Source organism: Enhydra lutris, unplaced genomic scaffold (genome assembly GCF_002288905.1).
Source record: "Enhydra lutris kenyoni isolate GAN:26980312 unplaced genomic scaffold, ASM228890v2 scaffoldscaffold59, whole genome shotgun sequence".
NCBI lineage: Eukaryota > Metazoa > Chordata > Mammalia > Carnivora > Mustelidae > Enhydra > Enhydra lutris.
In genome coordinates this window covers 4,843,998-4,866,650 of record NW_019154143.1, presented here as the reverse complement: position 1 = coordinate 4,866,650, position 22,653 = coordinate 4,843,998, and positions in this window count along the sequence as shown.

Sequence of the window (22,653 nt, the reverse complement as noted above, 5' to 3'; positions counted from 1 at the left end):
TGGCAAACAAATTTCCATTTTATCAAAATTGGAATCAGATTTTAAAAATAGACTTCAGTTCAAATAACTTCTATCAAGCCCTAAAGCATCCCCCATTGATTCCAAGACTAACAAGACCTCGTTTTGCAGGAATCACTGCTATTGTCTTATATGCTGTAAGGGTTTCTACTGGAATATTAAGATGCCATTCTTCCTTTCTTGTGATGGAACAAATAAAATTCGCGCTGTAGCAGGTTCTGCTACAGATGAGTAGCTGGATGAGTGGCTTCTAATAAAACCTCAGCCACAAAAGAAGGGCAACAAAGAACATGTGCAAGCTTGGTTCACCTGCCTGGTATGGACTGTGTTCTCATTATGAAAGGAGTCCTAAATACATACTCCCACATAGATACATACTCCCACATAGATACATACTTCCCTTCCTCCTCTAATGCCTTGGCTGTTTTAAAGGTCAAGCAGTGGGGACGCCTGGGTGGCTCAGTTGGTTGGACGACTGCTTTCGGCTCAGGTCATGGTCCCGGAGTCCTGGGATCAAGTCTTGCATCGGGCTCCCAGCTCCACGGGGAGTCTGCTTCTCCCTCTGACCTTCTCCTCGCTCATGCTCTCTCTCACTGCCTCTCTCTCAAATAAATAAATAAATAATCTTTAAAAAAAAAGAAAAAAAAAAAAGGTCAAGCAGTGGTTATGAAGTTGTCCAGCCACAAGGGGCGCATCTGAGTTCTTACCCCTGGGAAGGAGTCAAGAACAGTAAGAGTAACGCTCTGGACAGGCGGAAGCCATGGAAGGGACGTGCTCACATTGCCCTCTGCCGCAGGGGGTTGGAGGCATTCCTGCCCACTGCCCATTTCAGCCTCCAACATAACGGGCTTCCCAAACTGGGAGCAGCAACAGACACAGAGTGGCTCTTTCTGGAGTATCTGGTCATGCAGACTGAGTCCTCTAGCCTCAAAGAGACGTTCATTTCTGGTTCCCACTCCATTAGCAGCACAGGATGGAAGCAGCCACCTTGTGGCTGGATTAAGTAAACTGAGGAATTCTCGTGGGGGAGGGACTCTAGTAAAGAAGAACACTTGTGTAATAATGGGACAGGCACTCAAGACATTTTAGTTTGAATATTTAAGATGTGACATATATTTTCCTCAAGATGGTAAAAGTACACATCAAGTGAAAATGTAAAGATATACCCCCCCATTCCAAAAGAAGGATATAGAATTTGTCAATATATTCCTTCCTGCTAGCTAATGTACAGTTTATACAAGAATGAAATCAACTGAACATTTATGAATAATGTAAGTGCCACTTATGCTATATGTTAGCTATGTAAAGATGAATAATACACGATCCCTATCCATGAGAAGGTAATGGTCCCCAAAACTGGCCACTGGGAACGTTTACCATTGGCATCACTTGGCCAAAATATTTTGCCTGAGCCTTGTCACTGTCTCATAAGCCAAAACGCTGAATGACAGTCATTTTGACACAGATTTGTCAAGTATTGTCACAATAGCAAATGATGTCAACTATGGTAGGAATATGGCACCAACATCATGTTCTAAGGCATCGAACCCAGTGATTTGGGGGAGCATTGACCCTCAAACCCCCCCAATCCAGCCTCTACACTGATTTCAAGGTTCCTGTTCTTGTTTATTAATTGTGTCCTTTAGTAAAACCAAAGTTCTATTTACTGGTATTCTTGCCTCCCTTTATCTTTCAGCTAAAGCAGCTTTGATTTGATGAGCAAGAAGACACAGGCATAAGGTAGAGATTCTAGATCAAAGAAAGTTTCATTCGAGAGCATCCTCATCACTGGCAGATAGGGGTCAGAGGTGGGACAGCTTGCTTTCATACAACCTTCCTTTAGGTCAGGTGTTTATAACCTTGAGTCCTGGGCAGTATGAACTTCCTAAGGTTGTATGCAATATTGCATGTAAGTGGGGGTATTTTACTGAGTTATTAAAGTCTGCCTTAATCGGTTTTGGCCTGATGGAAATGAATTAAAGGATCATTTCTCCTTTGCCTCTCCGGGAGAGATAGACAAGTTTCCTTCTTCAGTTCTGCCCTAAAGATGACCTCCACCCACTTCGCTGAGGACAGAGGACAGAGCTGGGAATTGCCTGGAAGAGGAAAGGCAAGGAAAATCTGGTAGGTGGGTGGGGCTGGGACGGATCAGTGGTGGTAGAAAGAGCTACTTCCCAGGGATAGAAGTGGGAGGAAGGGTGTGAGGGGGGAGGGGCTGTCAATAAAGCTCTTCTGACAATAGGGCTCACACAGAGCAGTCCAGAGGCATCAGGGCCTCACGTGACACAATGGTTGGAAGTGTTATTTCCTGCCGAAGCACCTACAAAGTCTGGTCATGAGTGCTGCAGACAGGGAGCTCAGCACAGATCTGAGCAGAAGCAGACATTATCACCTGCACCTATGAGTGAACGACAAAATCCCCAAGAGTATTGGACTGAAATCCTGAGGCTCCCCCCAATATTTTGGTCCAGGTTTCCTGTAGGGTCTCAAGTGAATAGGGAGGAAGAATGAGAAATGCCCTCCCACAAAGAATTGAACTCAGATTTCTCAACCACCTGGTGGGTAGAAGGCTGAGTCAGATAGGATTTAGAAAAATTAAGGATGAGACCTTTCTTATACTTCCAAGATCGTGGAGCAAAGGCAAGTCAATTACATGCATATTGTACACTTTCTTTTAGGAAAAGTGCCCAGAACCTTCATCCAATTCTTTTTTTTTTTTAAATATTTTATTTATTTATTTGACAGAGATCACAAGTAGGCAGAGAGGCAGACAGTGAGAGAGAGAGAGAGAGAGAGAAGCAGGCTCTTGGCTGAGCAGAGAGCCCGATGCGGGACTCGATCCCAGGACCCCGAGATCATGACCTGAGCCAAAGGCAGCGGCTTAACCCACTGAGCCACCCAGGCACCCCCCTTCATCCAATTCTTAAAGAAACCTAAGCTTTAGGAGATAGACGGTGCTTTTAGGCTGGGCTCTCTGAGATGAGAATTCAAGATTTGAGAGCAAATGACTTATTAAAAAGTGCTTCTAGAGGAGACTGGCAAGAAAGTGGGGGAGGGAGCCAAGCAAGACTGTAGTCTCAGGCAAAGCCCTAAGTGGGGGGGGGCTTTAAGCCTGCAGGAGACCCCTGGGGTGTAAGTTACACTTCAGAGTAGGACCAACTGAGGCAAGACAGCTGGGCTCTCACACCTGCTTACTTTGCTCAAGGGCCATGCACAAGGCTATGGAAAATTCCCAGGCATCATGAGCTGAGGGCTCTCTGCATTGGCTCTGGTGTAATGAAGGGCAGATTTCCAAAGAGCTTCAAATGCTGTCAATTAGAATCAAATGCACAACAAAGGAATTAGAGTGTGTGTGAAAATGGTCAAGGAACCCCAGAAGGAAGCTGGGGGGATCTGGGCAGGAACACCAATATTGTCTACTCCTCACCCTGAAAGGTCTTCATAAAAAGGCCATAGTAAGCCAAGGGTCAGAGACTTGGTGCCCCAAGCACAGCCATGAGAAGACGAAGGAAAGAAAAGACCCAGCTGAGACAGGGCCAAGAGAAGGGAGGCTATGCGTATGTAAAGAGGAAAGCTCCCCATGTCCCATGTGTCTGTAATTGAGTAGATCTGCTCGCCATCCTTCCAGAAAATGTCTCCTCACTGGGCATCTGGTGTCTCCGCTCTAAGACTCCATCAGTCTCTCCCATCACTCAGAGCCTCTCCATGGTGTTTCTCCCTTTTGGTCCCATTCTGTGGCCACTGCTGGGTCTTCTCTCCTGCTCCGTCCTCCTGCTCACCGCCCCTCTTCTAGTATCTCTGTCTTCTTGGGCACCTCACTGTCTTCTTCTGTAAGGTCGAGAAGCAGAATCCTTTGTGTTGCAGTCCTAGCCCCGTGAAGTTGTGCCCAGTGGGTCTCCTTTCCATAACCCAAAACACCCTTGGAAGGTGTGTTCTGAAGGAGGGCCAGCTCGCTCCCTGAGAGTCTGTAGCTGGCTCATATGATTTCCCCATCCTTGTTACACACACACATGCACACATACACACACCACACATGCAGACTGAGGCCCACAGAAATGGCAATCTACCCAAGGCCACTTAACTAGTCAGTGATAGAACCAGACAAGATCTCAAGTTCTTAACTCTCTCGTCAGTGTCCTAACACATGCTGCCTCCCTCGTGTTCAAGCAGTTTGGATCAATGGTAATAAATATAAAGTACTTTCTTGGGGGAGGCAATTCAAGCTACTGTCAGAAGCATTCCACAAATACGTGGAATTCTTTTTTCTTTTTTTCTTCGAATCTGGGAGGCTGAAGCACATGGTATAAATGTGGGGAGGCAGGAATCAGCATGCATTCCAAAAAAGGGGTCTTTCCAAAAAGCAACAGGCAATGCTGCAGGGCTGAAAGGGACTGCTTACAGAAACTATTAGTTTGAATACCTTGTAGTGTCAACGAAAACACTTCCTTTGCTGAATATTTAATTAATTTCACCAAAATCATAGGGTGGATGAGAAAGTCAAAAGGTGTTTCAAAGAGATAACCAGCTTCGCTTTCCCACCTTCAGACAGAAAGAGGTGGTCTTCTGTCTGTTTCCAGGGAAAGAAGGTGAGCTCCTGCGGTCACCTATATCGGCTCAAAGGGTCAGGTAGGGCTCTGGTCCTCTATCAGCTCCTTCTCCAAAGCCACACCTACCATGGTCCTTTACAGATTCCAAAATGCTGTTCACACCTAGGACTTGGTATAATCCCCACAGCAACCTTGTGTGGCAGTAAATTACGACCTCCTTTTACAAATAGGGAGACTGAATCTCTGAGAGGTTATCTATAAGCAACCCACAAGCATGTGTTACAGTTCTAAACCCCATGGGATGCCTTTTTTTTTTTTTTTTTAAACCACTCTGCTCAGTTACTGTTCAGTGGGTCTTGTGAGGTCACTGGTTTGGATGTTACAGGCAAAAAGAAAACCCAGCTGAACTGTAAATCACTGCAGGTGGGATTTTATCTTTATAAAACAGGAGGTCTTGGCTGCACAGGAGCTGAGTGTCGAATGCCTCCAGTGAGTGGGTGGTTACTCTGTGCCAGGCTCTCTTTCAGCCACAGAGCAATGACCAAAACAAAATGTCCCTGCCCCCCGGAATTTACATTCTAGTGGGATGAGACCGAATGGAAACAGCTAATGAGATATAAAATATGCAAGGGATGATAAGTATTACAGAGAAAAATGAAACCTAACAAAAAGCCCCTGGAGTGAGTGAGTGTGTTTGTGTGTGTGTGTGTGTGTGTAGAGAATATGGTTCTGTTTTACTTATAAGATGTTCAGAAAAGGCCATCAGATAAGGTCACATGTGAGTAGGGACCTGAAGGAAGCTAAGGAGGAAGTTTTAGGGAGATCTGGGGGAAACCACTCCAGACAGAAGAAACCAGAAGTGCAAAGGCCCTAAGGTATAAGCTGGGTGAATTTGAGACCCAGGAAGGAGGCCAGTATGGCTAGGAAGAGTCCAACAGGCCTGAACTTGCTTTTATGGAGCAAAAAAATTCCTGAGAGAAAAAGAAGTGCATCTCTACGGTACATAAAGAATAATACAAAATAAAATTGGGCAAGTGCTATAGAGGGACATAAATCAAGCTTTATGGGATTGCAGAGGAAATAAGGGAGGCTTAGAACTACAGTCAGAACTCAATTCTCTAGTCCAAGATATTGAATACTCTTTTGCACAGCAAAACATACTTCTTTCCAATCATATCTCATGTGGATTGCCAATATGAAAACAAATGGAATCAAAATACTCCTGTTGAAGTAAGTGTGTCCTGAAGGGTTAACCTTTCCAACTCTGCCTTGCTCTTTCTCCTCTCCAGCCACTGAGGGACCTTTATGGAACCCTAGAGCTCTAAGAACCAAAGTTTGCCCATGACTGATTTAGTCAATCTAGTTCATTTTACAAAAAAAAGGAGTCTGAGGCCCACAGAGGGACTCTTATTCTGGTATCTCCTGGAATGAAGGCCACACTGGTCTTGTGCACTGGCCCCCAACACTGATGACCACGGACCCGGCTTCAGCCTCAGGTTGGCAAGACCCCACCTCCCTGTGGAGACCTGGACCTGGCTGACCAGGAACCCTGCTGCTCTCCCCCTTTCCCTGTATGCGATGCTTACTCTGGAGCAGTTGCTTCTCTCTGCTCCCATTCGAGGCTGGACACAGGCTCCGGGGGGGCTTCTCTGTAAGGCTTCCATCTCCCCAGCAATAATTCCACCTGTGGGACAGTGCATTCATCACTCCTAAGGGACAGTCTGAGACAATTAGAACCAAGAGGTCATTGCATTTCGAATTCACTTTTTGAGTCCAAAGTGAGACAATGGTCTTGAAACTTGGATTTATTGGGAGAACAGAACTCTTGACACACAGAAATCATGGCCATGAAACTGCTCTGTACTTACCCACTGAAAACACTCAGCACACCCTTGACTTCCTGCTTCGCACATCATGTATTTCTTACTTAGATCCTTCTTTTTCAGTAAATTCTATTCCTCCTTCCAGGTAACTAAATTCTCTTCCATTTTGATACTCCCTCAGACTTTTCCAAGCAGAACCCATTTGATCCTCTATCTGTGTTCTTGGAGTACCTTCTCCATACATTTATTAGGGCTCTCATCTTACTGCATTGGAGAAACATGTTTACATATCTTTCCCACTAGCTCTGAGCTGCTCTTGGGAATAAGAAACATGTTTTATTGGTATTTGATGCCACTAGCACACTGTTCTTGGTTCTTGATACGTTTGTTGATTGATGTAATCCAACACTGACTGAGGTTATGAGAAATGAAGATTCTTCTCCATCATAGACATTTTGAGAAATGGCCAATTAGTGATAAGCCACCATCAATTATTTTCTTGGCCAACTCAATAACTTATTGAAAAGTAAAATGACGGGGTGAATACTCTATTATTGGTCATTGGAAGTTTCTGATGGATGGCCCCAACATTCACCTTTGGTCTACTTCAGTTGCGTACCCTGTGACACATTTTTCTGTTTGTCCGTGATGGATCTTCCCAGAGTCAGACATGTTGCTACGGCCAGCATAGCCAGCAATGCCACATTCTCCCTCATGCCAGCCACAGCCCCTGGTAACTGTCAGCCCTTCAGATATGACTGACAGGAATAGAAAGCAAAATCTGTGGGAAAAACCTATGAAATCAGGCCCATTCTCCTTCTCTCACTGTAGAAAGATGATCTCATGTTTTCTGAGCATTGTGTGGTGAATCTCACATGATCCTGAGACAGAGCTCTATCAAAGAGATTTGATTATTCTGACAGACACGTGGGCCTGGCTAGTGGCACCTCCAGCCTGTCAGCACTGAAAGAAGAACCTAATTTCCATTTCCCAAATTTGCAAGGTGACACAGAAGGGTCACTCCCTTTCAACAATGGCAACACTACCGAAGCCATGTCATTTGCGAGAGTTTATAAAAACTAGATTATCCCAGATCTATTTTTTTAAGCCAAGAACAAAACAACTTTGGTGATACAAGTCAGCTCTCACATGTCTCTTGATCTCTGCTTTGTTCAGAATTTTCAGATTTTGTGTTGAAATACGAATCGTCCCCCAACTCCTCCCCCAACCAACAGATCGCCTGCCCAGTCATTTCTGGTCCTCACTTCATGGTTAACAACCCAAACTGCAATCTTCTTGCTTTTCGTTTATAAGCATTTATTTAATCACATGGGATTTGCCATGTTTATTGTCAAACAATTGATCTTTTCTTCCTAAATCCCTCTAGGATTTCCATCTAGCTGATGTGGCTTTCATGTTTCTGACAGAAATAGCAAATAAGAACACAAGAGAGGGAGATTTGTTTCGTGCTGAAATGTGGAGTGTCCAGGGTTATCACTAAAAGGCACTTGAGACATGAGCACAGAGGAAAGAGAATCTGAGGAACTGTTTGGGGAGACAAGTCGCATGAAGGATGTTTATTTGCATTTCTAAAATTTCCCTTTCTCTGGATTTATTTACATGTCATTAATATGAAGTTACTAGACCTGAGTAACATTTTGTCCCACATAGTTTACTAATTTGACTTTTGCAAGCAGCCAAACAGCAAAAATGATTCCCAATTAGCTCTTGGTTGATGTGAAGCTCCACATTTGTTGAATTAGAGAACTTGCTGTAAAATTGTCCTTTAAACGTAATATTTCAGAGGTACCAAAGTTCATCCCTGGAGGAAAGCAGGTAACTGACTCCTGCTCCCTTAGGAAGGGACTCAGGTTTGTTACCTATAAGCTAAGAAGGTGGAAGACAGTTTTCAAGGGCAGGAGTGGAACCATGGGGTTTTAATTCCCGAACTGGACCAACATCAATGGGCTTTAGCCTTGATTCTTTCCAATTTGCATTAGCTAGGTTCTAATCTAGCAGGGTTCATTTTAATGAAGTCAGAAGCCAGAATCCTTCTCTACCTAGACTTTCAATATTGCAGAGTTTTGTTTTGTTTTGTTTTTCTTAATTAAGATGAAGAATTCCCTTTGGCTTCCACGGCCAAAATTTTCCATTTATTCCACTTAGAATGCCTGTTGGCTCCCACCTTCTGCAACCACGTGCCTCAAGCACAGCTGGACAATTTATGACCTACTTTGGGATTTAAAAGGTGCGATAGATATCCTTGGGAAACAATCCTAATAACTTGGATTCCTATTTACTCTCGCCCATGATCAGTCTGTTCTAAGCTACAACAAGCAAGAGGAGGAGACTGGGGAACAAGGAGGTTTCGCAGCAATGCTTGCAAAGAGATCCCCTCAATCCCTAAGCCTGGAGCCTAAATTCAACAAAGACTGATAAAGTAGATCTGAAAAGTTCTTATCACAAGAAAAAATACTAACACCAAACTGTAACTATCTATTGAGATGGATGTTAACCATCACTTTGCAATATACTCATATATTGAATCAATATGCTGTACATCTGAACCTCATAACGTTATCTGTCAAGTGTATCTCAATAAAAAAAACCACATGACAGAAAATTTAAAAAAGGAAAACCTTGATGTATTTGAAATTGCTATCATATTTGACACGGGACGTTATACCCTTGCTACTCTGTTAGTCTTTAACAAGCTTAAGTTTCAACCAATACTGAGCATGCAGTAGGCACTTAATAAATGTTTGAATTAATGAAATTCGAATTAATGAAATTAATGAAATAAAGAATTTCCAGAAAAATGATAATGTTTGGATGTAGCAGCAATGTCAAGTTGCTATAAATGTTCTCTGGGCTGACCCTCATTTGCCATATCTACCTCCTCTTGAGCAGGGAACAGGGCATGGACCAGTGGCTCCTCCTTCCCTTCAGGGACACTGAACTTGATAGTACTGGCGTTCCTCCCCAGTTCCTGCCTTGCTCCTCTGCTTGGGCGGCCCCAGCACCCAATGCCCAGCTTGGTGGCAAGGTCAACATTATGCTTGTGGAGCCGCAAAGACCAAAACGACCACTTGAACGACTAACAGTATTTCTATCTCTGTCACACTCTGTAAGAATCTGGGATCCTGGCTCCTCTGCTATTTAGTATCAGGTGACCAGGAGCAAGTTACTTAACCTCTGTGTGCCTCAGTTTTCTCATCTCATAATAATATTTTTTGGGGATGCCTGGGTCGCTCAGTTGGTTAAGCGTCTGCCTTTGGCTCAGGTCATGATCCAGTGGGAGCCTGCTCTCTCTCTCTGAAAATTAAATAAAATCTTTAAAAAAAGATATTTTCTTCAGAGGGGTATTTTTGCTAAACATTTATTTTGTGATCATTTCAAGCTTACAGAAAAGTTGCTGGAATCAAAGAAATCCTGTTACTCTTTTTTCTTTTTTCTTTTTTTTTTTTTTTTTTTTTAAGATTTATTTGAGAGAGAGGAAGAAGAGGCAGAGGGGAAGGGTGGGGGAGGGAAAGAATCTCAAGCAGACTCCAGGCTGAGCACAGAGCCTGACACTGGGCTCAATCTCACAACCCTGAGATCATGACTGGAGTGGAAACCAAGAGTTAGAGACTTAATGGACTGAGCTACCCAGGTGCCCCCCTGTTATTCTTTATTTGGATTACCCCCTTGTAGGATTTCCCCATTTGCTCTGTCATTCTCTTTCTTACCCTCTGCATGATTTTCTTTCTGATGTATCTGAGGGTAACTTGCAGCCATCATACCCACAGGGTTGTTCTGAGAATTAAATTCATACATGTAAAATACTCAAAATAGTGCTTGGCCCACATAATATGCTCTATATAATATGAGCTCTTATGTTTGATCTTTAAAGGCCCTTCTAAGGGTGCCTGGATGGCTCAGTCAGTGAAGCATCTGCCTTTGGCTCAGGTCATGACCCTGGGGTCTTGGGATTAAGTCCCATGTTAGGCTCCCTGCTCAGCGTGGAGCCTGCTTCTCCCTTTCCTTCTATCTGCCTCTCCCCTGCTTGTGCTCTCTCTCTCTCTCTGCCAAATAAATAAAATCTTAAAAAATAAAGACCTTTCTAGACCTATGGGTTCATTCTACAGGCACCTCAAATTCTAGTGATTTGATGGCTACCCCGTGTGCAATCTCCAGTATGCTGGGGGCCCATCCCTATGACTCTGCCTCTCTCAGAGATTTATGCCAAATTCACTTATTTTCAAATGTGTGGGATTTGACTGACCTAACACATGTTTTCTATACCATATGTATCTGTCCTTGAACACTGGTATGGACTGTATCTGCTCTAAATTCCTGTGTTATTAAAACCCCCAAAATGGTATTTTGTCTTCATCTCTTACAAAACTATTGTACTCCTGTTAACCTAGTATTAAACTGATCAGTTTGTGACTAGAAAGCCAAACCCTCACTCTTTGTGTTCTCTAGGGAAATGATAGCAACAGTGATTTCTAGGAAATTCAAATTTGACCCCTAGAACAAAACTCCCCTAAGCTGCTCAAACGCCCCCTATTGCTCTTACTCCAAATGTCTATGCTTCTGATTCCCGAATAAAGTGTCAGTGAGCGTACTGCCTTGTCTGCCCCTGGCATTGCTTTACCTTTAAACCAAGCCAGAACTTCCCTTTCTCACATTCACCCTGGAATCCTTTGCTTCCTGATTTCTTGCCTCATCGCCTCATCCAGATCCTGCTGTGCTGAAGTGAATTACGTGGGGAAAAAATACTGATTCAGCTTCAGCTCCATGTACCCAGATTTAGCTCTGACAAGAACAGAAAGATTGTTCCGTCCACAGCAATTTTAAAAATCATTCCACTTGAGTCATATACCAGAAAGAAATCAAATCACAGAGGCATCTGGTATCCAGAAAGACCCACTCTTGACTATGGCCAGAATCTAGAAAGTTGGGTGACTTGCCCAGGTGACTCATTGCTCTTTGTAGACAATTAGAACAAGGCCCATATGTCTTCCAGGCCTTTTTGCTCAGGATTATCGTGTGACCGAAACAAATCCTATCATTACCGCAGCAGAGTTCATGATCTTAACAGCTTTTGTGCCAGACAATGTCGAGGGAAAGGAAAGGAGGCAAAGTGTGTGCCTCTTCCACCCCAAGATGAATTCCATACATGCGACTGAAGCCAACCTCCTCTCACGTCCCTCTCCCCAGGGAGCCCATGAATGCAGAGGCTCCCACATACATTCACAGCCCACACTGAATGCGCTGCTCCCCGATAAGTTATAATCTGTACCACACAATACAGTATTTGTTGAAAAGCTCTTGCCTGACGTGGTCCTTGATTTATCCAATCCAGTCCTGTCAAGCCAAGGCCATGTGTGCCCTTCAGAGCAAACCCACAGTGTGCTGGGTACATAGTAGGTGTGAACTTATTTCCTCGGGTAGCCTCATGTGAACAAGAAAATAGGGAAACCGGTCACTCCAGCTGTCAAATCATGGGCCTCAGCCCCGCTGGCCATCCGTCCTGGGGGGCCTGCCTGCTCCTCAGCCACAACATAGACAGGCTTTCCTTTGAAAGAGAAACCAGCATTTTTGCTGTCTTCAAAGACCCAGACCCCTGAACGGGCAGCTCCTGTTCACGCCTTTCCTCACACCATCTGGCTCCACCCTCTTCCAAAAGAATCCAGAGTTGACAGAGGTGAGGAGACACATTGACATTTACATGGTTCACTTAAAAACCAAGAGTATGATTCCTCCAAAGTTACATGTAGAGTCACCATGTATACAACAATGGTCTCCCAGGTATAGACCTCAGAGAACTGAACACGTATGTCTACGCAAAAAAAGGCACATAGGTGTTCACAGCAACATTATTCATTATTAATCAAAGAGTAGAAACAACCCAAAAGTCCATTAACTGATGACTAGATACACAAAATGCAGTATATCCATATAATGAAATATTATTTGGCCCTAAAAACAATGAGTAATGAAACACACTACAGCATGAGTGAGCCTCAGAAATACTACTCTAAGGGAAATGAACCAGACACAAAAGACCACATAATACATGAGTCTGTTTATGTGAAATGTCCAGAATAGGCAAATCCAAAGAGACAACAGATACGTGGCTGCCAGAAGCTGGGGCAGAAAGGGGGATAGGGAGTGGTCATTACTGAACACAGGGTTTCCTTTTGGGGTAAAGACGGTTTTCAGAGCTTGATAGCAGTGATGGTTGCACAAGTCTGGGAATATACTAAAAAACTTCACTGAATCCTATGTTTGCAATGGATGAGGTTTATGGTATGTGAATTATATATCAATTTTAAAATTGGCTATGGAATTATAGACACAATGGAATATCTCTTAGTCACCAAAAAGAAGGAAATCCTGCCATTTGCAATGATGCGGATGGAACTAGAGGGTATTACACTAAGTGAAATAAGTCAGTCAGAGAAAGACGAACACCATATGCTCTCACTCATATGTGGAATTGAAGACACAAAACAGATGAACCTAGGGGAGGAGAAGGAAAAATAAAATAAGATGGAAATTAAGAGGGAGGCAAACCATAGATGCTGATTTCTAGGCAACAAATTGAGGATTGCCGGAGGGGAGGCAGGTGGGGGGATGAGGTAACTGGGTGACAGGAATTAAGAGGGGGCACTTGATGGAATGAGCACTGGGTGTTCAATGCAACTAATGAATCACTAAATTCTACCTCTGAAACTAAAAAAAAAGAAGAAGAAGAAAAAAAAAATGCCTACAGAACTAAATAGGACATAAAACTTGAGGGGTGGGGGACAGGAAAAAAATGGTGTGAGTCAAAGTGAATCCCAGATCCCAGACTGGCCTATGGATTTTACCATTGCCACAACTGAACTTGCTTTCCTTTCTCCTGGTTTCTCTCAGACGGGGAGCTGCAAACATGGGCTCTGTCCAGTGTCCAGACCAGGACAGTCACCCAGGCTGTAGGGCCTCAGCTCCGGCGGCTCCTGCTCTAGCCCCGTATCTTAAGGCAGTGCGAGCCTCAGCGCTCTGGTGTCTCCATTTCCCCATCACCAGCCCTTTTTTTCCCCTCAGAAATGATCATCTGTCTTTCATTGCTGTGCAGATGATACCCAAATGTTACCTTTGTCCATCAAACTGTCAGCCTAATTGTTTATAAACCATCCGGAACTGGTTGTCACAGAGTATCAGCAAACTCAGTCCAAATAAAACAGATCTCAGCGGAGATGTGGGGGGTGTGGGGGGATGGGGGGTGCTGGGGGGAGACAGATCCTGGGGAGGGGAAAGCCTACTGACGTGTCCTTCCCAAACACCTTTATTTATCCCACAATAGTCAGAACCCCGGGGGGTGCTACTGCTGTCCAGGGACGCCCAAACTGCTCTCCAGGAGCTTAGTGTTCTGTTGCTAGAATGTATCTCATCCCTTGAGAACTGTTCCCAGTCCCTAGAGACCCTAGGATTTGGGCTTTACATTTCCACTGCAGTCCAACGTGAAGACTGGCCATGCCGGCTTCCCCGCCTTTGCTGCACTCCTGATGGTACAAGTACTTAGACCCAAGTGGTGCTTGGAATTGCCGGGGTCTTCCACACAGATTGCCTTCAAGTCTCAACCTTCAAGTTGGAGCAGGTGCAGTTATTTCTGGGTGTCCTCCAGGGAGAAGTTCTGAGATTTCCTCCCTGTCAGTGGAGTCGCAGGTGGCAGAGCGCAGACCTGGGCGTGCTCCGCATGGCGCCCTTTCCAGAGCTGAAGAGGACCCCGAGTTGAGTTTGGGTCTGGAGACCCATCTTCCCGAGCACTGTTCCCTTCAGCACTCCCCTGTCCTCTGCTCAGCCTCCACACCTGCCTGAGCCACAGCTTTCTTATCATTTTTCCTTCTCTGCTCATTCTCATTTCCAGCCTTCTCTTTCCCATGGGCACCTGAGCCAATCATTCATTCAAGAACAACGGTTGCGTTTCTAAGGACCCAACATTGTGCGAGGAGGATACAGAGAAATAGGTCTCCAGCTCCCTCAGAGGCTCAGAGCCTACTGGTCTCCCGCCCCTACCAACTTCTGACTCTAAACTGCAGGCCTTCTGCCACTGCCATTTTCATAGAATTTTTACATGTGTCTTCTGCCTTCTTTCTACCCTACCCATGAATCTCCTAAAGCAAGGGCTTTAAAGCCATTGTTCCCTCCAGGTAAAGCAAGGAAACTTCATCAAGTAGCTTTGGACATAGAGCACACATAAATGTTTGTAACATATGTAACATGTGTACGCATCTGGTACAGGGAGGGAGGACAGCAGAGCAGACGTACAGGGCCTTGGTCCCCTTGTTTTCCCTGGCCTGTGTCACTTAGAGTTCCTACCATCTAATAAGACCACAGGAGCTGGGGCAAAGCAGGTTGCTGACAGTCATTTTTCTCTGATTATAAAATCCATATCCATTGATCAGGGTCTTTCCAAGGCCCGTTTTGTTTTGTTTTTTGTTTTTTGTTTTCAATGAAAGCTGCCAACGTTGGAGAGAGCTGTCTGCTTCAGAACACAACAGTCCATGGTCCCGTTGGAAGAACAGGGTCTGAGTAAGAGCTGAGGGTCAACGCTCAGCTACCTGTCCATTCCCAGAGTGCCATCAATGCTTTCCTTCCCGATCCCTTTAACACGAATAGGATCTGTTAAAATACCATTTTCAAAAAGGTAAAATCATGACTCTCAGGCAAATAGAAAAAGAACACTTGTCAAATATTTTCTTTAACTCTTTAATGAGGTAAACAGTAAGACGTAAGAAAGGGTTCAAAAAACATTTGAGAAGATAGCTATATGTAAAAAACTGGTTGATGTTTTATGGGGCTAGAAACATTTTGGGTTACCTTTTCCATGAGATGGGAAATTTTTTTTTTTTTTTTTTTTGGCATCTCTTTTGGAAACGATCCAAAATTATCCTTTGTCCTCATGGAGGGTTAAAATAGGCAACTTCTAGAAAGTTAAACCCAGGACTTCATGAAAAAACACTCAGACTCAGGACTCCCTTTTGGCTACTTTTGAAGTCACTAGTGACTTTCTGATCAGCCTCTGGTGGCAGAACTAGGAATGGACTCAGAAGGGCTATAGGAGCAAAATCTCCTCAGGTAGCATTTAAAAGGCAGAACTACAGAGACAGTGAAAAGATCGGTGGTTGCCAAGAGTTTGTGGGGGAATGGGTAAGTGGGGCACAGAGGATTTTTCTGGCTGTGAAAATACTGTGTGCTCCTGTAATGATGGATACACATCCTTACACATTTGTCCCAAACCACAGATGTACATCAGGAGGGAGCCCCGATGTAAGATATGGACTCTGGGTGATTACGACATGTCAACACAGGTTCACGAGCTGTAACAAATGCGCCCTTCCAAGCAGGGTTTTGGTGGCAGGCAGGCATGTGGGAAATCTCTGTGTGTTCCCCCTGATTCTGTTGTGAGCCTAAAACTGCTCTAAAAAGCAGTTAAATGCTTTTGTTTGTTTGTTTGTTTTTAATCAGTAAACAAATGTCTACAGCTATCCTCCACGCTAAGAGCTACAGTGGTCCATCTCCCTGCTTCCACACTGCTTCGCCAAATTTCTTCACCTTAAATATAACGCAGTTACACGAATGGGAACAAGGAAAGAGGAAAGCAAACCCGATGAGGAAGTGGTCCCCCCAAAATCCTATCAAGAACCCCTGTCCTAAATGCATAAAGAACTGAAGTGCTACTTGGATGCTAAGTAGCGCTTTTTTGAAACAGACAACTGCAATTTTGAGTGTACTTCTATGATTGAATGATTTTAGAATCCAACAGTAAGATTTATCATCAAATAAAGAAGTCAACTTCTTAAAAAGATGTGGACCACCTGAATCCTTTCCATTCCCTGCCAGTTCAAAGCTTGATAAAACAAGCAAAAGATCCCTGAAATCAAGCTTCCAAAATGAAGTCATTTCTGGTGGGTAAATTAATGTCAGAAGAGTGTGGGTATCTTATAGAATCAGGGCACATGGCTTAAGACTATTTTAAATTATAATGAAATCTTATAGTTACTGCATTTTTATTTGCATAAATATCTACATCTGTCTCAAAATTGCTTCTAACTACAACATCTATAAGTTATTTGTGTTGTTATATTGATTTGCTGCTTAGTCCATGATTAGAAATGGGACCTCCAATTATACTATTCTCCACCTCAGATTTCTTAAAAAAAATCTTTTTTAATGAAAAATTATATGGAACATATTTATTTAAATTGAGGTAAGGTTGGCACAGCATGAAATTAACCATTTCAAAATTAAGAGTTGAGTGGCAATTGTTCCATTCACAATATTGTACAACCATCACCTCTGTCTGGTTCCAAAACATCTTCAGGACCCAAAAGGAAGCCCTGAATTAAACAAGCAGTTATTCTTTATTTCCCTCCCCAACTTACCCTTGCTTAGAAACAGTGCAACTGTCCACCTAATATTTCTTCGAGACTGTATTTTTTTATGCTTTCGAGTGGAGTCTTCAGGAACTTGCTACATCTGTATCAGTCAGCATGGGATCAGTGATACGGTGGACAAAAACTCCAGAAAGTTAGTGGCTTAAAACAGCAATGTTGCATGCGTGGCTCCTTCATTCCATGGTGGGGGCTCTGCTCCACCTCTCCCCCATGGAGGGCTGGGGCTTGTGGAGCAGCCATTACCGGAGTCTTGCTGGGTGTTGTAGCACGTGAAAATGTGCTGTGTGGCTCATACACACAGAACTTCTACCTGAGATTGACACATGCCACTTTCTTTCACATTTCACTGGACAAAGTGGGCCATGTGGCGATGCCTAATCTTGAGGAGAGAGGAAGTACAATTCTAAAGAAGAGAGAATATTAATGATTAAGCCCAGCAGCTACCAAAAGTTGTTCTGGAATGTAGGGTCTCCTGTTTTTAAAAAAGGTTTTATTTTATTTTTTTTTTTTTTAAGATTTTATTTGTTAGAGAGTGCTAGCAAGCACGAGCTGGGGGAAGGGCAGAGGGAGAGGGACAAGCAGACTCGCTGCTGAGTGGTCAGCCTGACACAGGCTCAGTCCCTCATGACCTTGAGATCATGACCTGAGCCCAAATCAAGAGACAGACTCCCAACCAACGGAGCCACTCAGGCAGCCCAACCAGGTACATCTTCATCAGATTAGAATAAGTATAGATTTTGTTGTATCTATTTAAACTTTGTTCATCTGAAACTTCAAATACAGTGCGTGTGTGCGTGTGTGTGTGTGTGTGTGTGTGTGTGTGTGTGTGCCCTTCACTTTGGGCAAAATGCCATAGAAATGAATTAAGCAAAATCCTGGTTGGGTAATTTGGCGTTGTGCCAGGAGACAGAGCTTTCTTTCTGGAAAGGGCTCAGGCTTGAGACTGGCTCTAGTTCTTTTTTCCATAAGGTCCGAACCTGTCAGCTCCACAGCACAGAGGATTCCTTTGTCACCCTGGCGTTCATGTGAGGACTGAATTAACACTGGTGTTTTGAGGAAATTTCATTAGCAAATTTGGGCTAGTGGTGATTTTGTGGTTTCAGCTTTTTTTCCCTATTATTAATTTTCTACAACCAGCTTAGAGTTGCTGAATCCAAGCTTCAAAGCATAAAAGTCCCTGGACCCAGCAGAGTTCGGTATATACAAAAGGAAGGGAGCCACTGCCAATGATTCCTGGGAAGTCAGAGGCCGGGATCAAGGCCTTGCTGTACTGTGCAGAGCAAGTGTCAGCTCGAGAGGAGGCCAGCAAGGAGAGAAAGGCTCAGAATCCACTCTCATGACCAAGCCTAAAAACAAACTCCTCTGATCACAAAGTGCTGATAAAAAGGTTGTGTGGACACTTCCCTTGGTAAATAATTCCGTAGCAAACTTAAGCAGATCATCTCATTCTAAGATGTAGAAAGCAAAAGAACAATGAACCAGATGGAAGTTCAGATGATCTCATTGGAGTTTCTGGACCTCTCAGGCAGGTATTGGCTCCTACCTGTGTCAGGATCCTGGCGGGAAACAAACACCACATTCTGCTGAGATTTTGAAAGGCAGTTTTAGTGATGGAATTCTTCGGGAACCATGGTGCATGTTGGAGAACCCAGTGACAAGCAATACAGGAAGTTGTTACCATCCCTACACCTGAGTAGGCTTAGCCAGTCTCTTCCTGGCCTCTAATTGCCAGCCTCCCTCCTCCCCCCCACACTGTCCCCCAGTGGCCAAACCCCACTGCAACCCAGAGGGCAAGAGACCCTGGGACACGGAGTTCACTGAGGCCAGGCTCTCGGAGCACAGAGCAGGGCAGAGAGTAGATCTGGCTGGCTGGGCCGCTCTCCCGTACCTCTATGAAAATGTGTTCTCTTGGTTCTGTATTTGGCCAGACTAGTTCTGTTCTGCTGACCTTTGAGCATTCTCTCTTACTCTCAAGAGACTCCAATTTTCTTTACTTTCATTGCTGAATCCAAAAGAGCTCAAAAATAGAAGCCAATTTACAAATTAAAATATAAATAAGGAAGTGCTTCTGTCTGTTATCCAGGGATATTACAAACTTATTACATGTTTACTAACTCCTCATGCATATGGCCAGGAAGGGAGAGATTTTTATTTAATTTTCAATTTTTTAAAAAATAGGCTTGGGACGCCTGGGGGCTTAGTTGGTTAAGGGTCTGCCTTCAGCTCAGGTCACGATCTCAGGGTCCTGGGATTGGACTGCCTGGGGCTCCCTGCTGAGCAGGGAGCCTGCTTCTCCCTCTCCCTCTGTTTCTCCCCCAACTTCATGTATGCTCTCTCTCTCTCTCAAACAAATTTAAAAAATTTTTTTAAATGGGCTTTATTTTTACAGCAGTTTTAGATTCACAGTAAAATTGAGATGGTACAGAGACTTCCCATATGCCCTGGGCTCTACCTTGCACAGCCTCCCTGACTATCAGAACCCTGGGCCAGAGAGTCAAAGAACCTACACTGATACATAGTAATCACGTGGAGTCCGTAGCTTACAATAGGGTTCGCTCTTGGTGGTGCACCTTTTATGGATCTCAAGAGACATGTAATATCATACAGAGTATTTTCACTGCCCCCCAAATCCTCTCTCCCCTGCCTACTCATTATTTTAATTTTTAAACATTATCAGAAATCTCAAGAGATTATATCCTGAACTTTAAAAGATTTAATATGTTCCTGGCACATAAACAGAACAAAAAATAATAGATTATCAGGAAATGGGATGACATAGGACTATGGCTATAGACACCATTACTAATCTATCAGTTTTCAAAACCTTAAGACATCATTTTAACCAGTGTGTCAAACAGACATGACTAACGATGTATCAAAACACAACTTTATTTTAAATATGGACTTGGGTGAGGGAGTGACCTTCCTCAGTCCTTAGAAGAAAACACCAGCTTTCCTGGCCACTTTACATCATAAAACCCAGGCTCAACTCACCAGCTGAAACTGTCCAGCCCAAATGTTATTCATATCTGAAGTGAAGTTAGAGCAGTCCTTTCTCCCTCCCTTTCTAGAACCTGCTTTAAGCCAACGAACTGCCAGGGGCAGCAGGGGGGGGGGGGGATGGGAGGGGGTGTGTGGTTGCTAGTCCCTCAGTTTCTGTTTCTTGTCAGCTTGGTAACCAGGTCTGAGCCCTCTGGGTCTGATGTGAGAGATGGAGGAAAGAAAGAAGACCAAGGGACGTGTCTTCCTTGATGATGGCTTTGCTCTTTCTGGGCCCCTCATTCAGAACTTCCCCATTTGGCATTTTGTTCCAGTTCTCTTTTAGCAGGTTGCAAACTCTGGTCTAGATGCTCTCTTTCTACCTCCTCCTTGGACTGTTTCCCTCAGACGGCCTTAGTTCTTCACTGGCTTTTGGCTAGAGGTTGCACTCAGAGTTCTGCCACATGGGTCTGTCCAACATGGGAGCTTGCTTCATCAAAGCACACAACCCGGGAGTGCAACAGAAGGAGTCCAGCAAGACAGAAATCACCATCTTCTGTTACCTAATCCCAGAAGAGATATCCAATTACTTTTGTCATAGTCTATTCATTATGAAGGAAGTCACTAGGTCTAGCCCACACTCAAGGGGAGGAGGTTATGTAAGGGCATGAATACCAGGGAGGGGAGAACATCGAGGGCCACTTTTGAAATCTGCCTATCACCGACTTAAAACAGTTCCATCTCCTCTCTCTGCCGGACCTACCTATGGCAACACTCGGGCATCCTCCACCCCAACAAATGCTGGGATAGAACTGCCACCTCTCTACACCTGCCACTGGGCTCCTTGGCTTTCCTTGGATCGAGCAACGCATTGGGTCCCTAGTCCAATTGCAGTTCCCCTCAAAGAATGTACAGCAAACTCTCCAAGTGACCCTTTGATGCTTCCTCTCCTGGGATTAAGAGATATTTCCTCCAACCTCTTTTTCCCCTGTGAGGAAGATGGATGGGAACTCATGAAAAGCAACAATGCTCTCCCAGGAAAATCTGCTGATAAAACCTTCCCTCCCTGATGTCTCCTCTATCTATCCTTTTATTTCCCAAAGTAAATTGGATGCTCTAGAGTTTCAAGAGTTGTGGAATTGCTTCTTGGGCATTGTTTTTGTAAAGTCTGCATGTGACAACGTGTTTCACACTCATTTGGGGAATTAATGTCTATCCCCTTGTTATTTTAGCATCCTCTACCCATTTAAAATAATCTCCTTGATGGCCCAGAAGACTGTCAGTAATTTTACAGTACTTGTCATTATGAGCATATGTTTTTACTTTCCTGAGGAAAAAATGCATAAGCATCCCCTATCTTAATACCAGGGATCCATCTTTACAATATGATCATAGCTATAAACTGTACTAGTTCATAGTTAAAAATGTACTAGTTCATTATTTTAATGCTTTCATATAATTTTTAAGCTCCGTTCAGATGTAAAGACATTATCTTTTCTTTTGCTGATTGGCTCATTAGTTGGCATTTATAATAACGCAATCTCCCTGTGGACAAACAAAGGGATAGCATATACTCCCCATCGGTCGGGGTTTTCATCAGAGCCCATTTACAATAATGCCTTTTATACACCCCTCCAAGACACTTTATAAACTCATTTGGCTTTCTAAGTGCACTGGTTTTTTTCCCTGAGTATGATTTCCACTAACTTAAAACACCCCATTATCAGGAGACGTGGATGTTTACTTTTAGAATTCTCAGAGCCACATTCTCATTTTCTGAATCTGCAGGAAGACATTCCTAACAAGATGTTATTCTGGTTCATAAAGTGGCAATCTATTTCATTAATTATTCCCAAGTGCTCAACATTGGAGTCATCAGGTTAGGCCCAGGGAAAGATTAGGAATCTCCCTGCCTTTTTTTTTTCCCCCATAAGTAAGAAAAAAGACAAAGAATGCAATGTTCATTCTGTGACTCTTAAGTCCGTGAGTTCATGGGATGAAAAAGTTCAAGAAGTGGGTAGAAAGAAGAGAGTTCCTAGACTAGAACTTGAAACGGCTAACAGAGAACTAGAACAAAATACCAAATGGAGAGGTTCTGAATGAGGAGTCAAAAAGACTAACATAAAAATTCCAGAACACATTATCTCTGAAGATGTACTGAGAGGGCATCAGAGAGAGAGAGTCATCACAGAGCCACTTGAAACTGTGAAGAAGGATCCACAGAAGTTTGTTCCTCTCTGAAATCTTTCCTAACAGCATGGATCTCAGCAGAACTTGTGCTTACCTGCCCTACGACACCGTCAGAGTGAGTCGGAAGTTCTGTCCATGAGTCTTTCAAAGAGGAGGAGGGAAATCAACAGAAGAGAAAAAAGGGTGGAGGAGATCCAAAAGAAGTGGAGAGGAAGAAGAAAAGGAGGAGGAGAATTTCCTTGTTACAACAAATAGCAGGACTCTCTTCCCTGGCAACAACTCATAGACAAGAGCCTGATTGGTCAATTCGTTGATGGCTTCTTAGCCCATGGCCTACTCGAGGCCCTTCCTGAATCTCTCTTGCCTCCACCTCTATAACATCTCCAGTCCCAACTAGTTTTCTGATTCTCAGTCTTCTTTGTGAAGTCCACAGCCCTACATCTGATCCTCAAGTTTCTCTCCTGCATTAACCCTTGGCTTCAGCCACCTCTGGGATGAAGTTGATGATTTCAGAGCCAATGTCTTCAGCCTAGATCTTTGTTCTGTGATTCATGTATTCAACAGCCTTTTGAACATCCTTATTCACATGTCTGGAAGACACTTGGAATTCGACGTACCTAGTGCTGAACTCATCATTGACACTACTGCCAATCCAGTTGTTATTGT